Here is a 2,474-nt window from a genome sequence, read left to right on the forward strand (position 1 = left end):
TTTCCCTTCTCTATACTCAAGCATGCTTGTAAAGTAAAACCTAAAATCTCTTGTCTCATGTCATAAGAGATACCTGATATGGGAGAGAAGATGAACAATAACTTTAGGAACTATTATGTTGCTACTAATCTCAAAATCTTTTAGTTTTACTTTGAATCTTTTACAGCTTTTCTTAAAGTAAAATATTATCTCAAAATTTATAAGGTTAATATATCTATATAGAGAGAGAGATTTTAAATGTTTTGTCATTATAATAATGATCATATAGACTACAAACTAATTCTAGGAAAGGGCTTCATCTATGTAACTGTAAATGATTTGGGATTTTAACTCTCTCAGTTTTCTGCAATGAATCATTACCACACCTAACAGCAAATTTTGAATTCTTCAAAAGGAAGATAGGACCCCACAATGACAATTCCTCCAGGACTAGAATAGTACTGCAAAGGTGTTAAAGCACCACTTAAAGATCAATTTTTGACTACAAACTGCTCAGAACAATTTCAAAGTGGATATCCTAGAGGGTCTTAAGGAAGGTTGTTTTTTTTTTAAATTTTTCTGAGCAATCCCCATACTGATATCCAAAGGGCCTGTACCAATTTACACTCCCACCAGCAATGCAGGAGTGTTCCCTTTACCCTACAACCTATCCAGCATAAGTTTTTATCACTGTTTGTAATCTTGGCCATTCTTATGGGTGTTAGATGGGATCTCAGATTTGTTTTGATTTGCATTTCTCTGATGGCTAAGGATGTTGAGTGTCATTTAGCTATTTTAGATTCCTCTGTTGAGAGTTCTCTGTTTAGTTCTGTACTCCATTTTTTATTAAAATATTTGTTCTTTTGATGGCAAATTTCTTGAGTTCTTTGTATATTTAGAGATCAGTCTTCTGTCTAATGTGAGGTTGGTGACTTCAAACTCTGCTACAGAGCTACAATACTGAAAACAGCCTGGTGTTGGCATAAAAACAGACAGGAGGACCAATGGAACCAAATCAAAGACCCAGATATCAATCCACACACCTACAAACACCTGAGATTTTACAAAGAAGCAAAAAGTATAAAATGGAGAAAAAGAAAGCATATTTAACAAATTGTGCTGGCATCACTGGATATCAACATGTAGAAGAATGAAAATAGATCCATATCTATCACCATACACAAAACTCAAGTCCAAATGGACCAAAGACCTCAATATAAAGCCAGCCACACTGAATCTCATAGGAGGGAAAGTAGGAAGTGCACTTAAACACATTGGCACAGGAGACCACTTCCTAAATATAACCCCAGTAGTACAGACACTGAGAGAAATAATAAATGGGATGTCCTGAAACTGAAAAACTTTTGTAAAGCAAAGGACATGGTCACCAAGACAAAATGTCATTTCTACCATTGTTCAACGTATTGTACCTACACAGCTCTTTTAACAATGTAATGCAAATTTTTACTTCTTGAAAGTTATTGTTACCAATTATTTAAGATAATATGAAAATGTAGGCTAGTAATTAGTCATCTCATGCAATTAAACTTGTTTTCATATTAGGTATGTTTAAAAGGTCAAACAGAGATATATTTTAAATGGATGGCTATTCTTCAAATACTTCAGAGATCTACAGAATATGGCATTTAAGATATTTTAACAACATAGGTTCTTTTTTATGACAATAAGACATGTCTACTTCTGGCAGCACCATTCTACTTCAGAGGAGATGATAGGCATTGAAGAAACTCCACATGGAGCTTACTTTCCTTGTAGCAAAATAACTTGCTAGGCGAGAAAGTGCTCATGTCTCAATTGCTGATAGTATGCTGTCCTAATTGTACAAGAAGGACACATAAAAGAGTGATTGTCAAATGTTCTCAAGAGAAAGTGATTCAGTCCTTCAGAAATTCTGCTTCATAAGAGAGTCTGTCAAATATTCTAGGCATGTAGGCTGAAGATAGTTGCCCAATTTTGCAAAGGAGTCATGGGTGACTCTCCTAGAAGCTAGCTATTTCTGTCATTTCTCAAATTATTTTGAAAGTTGCTTGGTAGCACTGTCTGCTTACTCAGTTAATATTATTTCCCTTTTAGGTCTCTGAGGGAGGTTATGATTAGCTATAGTTTTCCTTGTTTACCAGACTCATAAAAGAAATTCACTAAGGAAATATCAAATATGCATGGTTGAGAGACATAAAAAAATAATTTTGAATTGGTATTGCATCTTAGAATAGAAAGTGAATTTGGTGAGTATATCCCATGTTCCTCTTTTTGGGTCTGGCTTACCTCACTCAGGATAGTGTTTTCTATTTGCATCCATTTGCATGCAAAATTCAAGAAGTCCTTGTTTTTTTACTGCTGAGTAGTACTCTAATATGTGTATATTCCATTCTTTCTTCATCAATTCTTCCACTGAAGGTTTTCACCCATATTTGGTTTCTAGCCATAAATAAAGGACATTGAGACTATAATTAGTGATCCTAGAGAAGCTAAAT

Source organism: Microtus ochrogaster, chromosome X, assembly GCF_000317375.1.
Source record: "Microtus ochrogaster isolate Prairie Vole_2 chromosome X, MicOch1.0, whole genome shotgun sequence".
Classification (NCBI taxonomy): Eukaryota; Metazoa; Chordata; class Mammalia; order Rodentia; family Cricetidae; genus Microtus; species Microtus ochrogaster.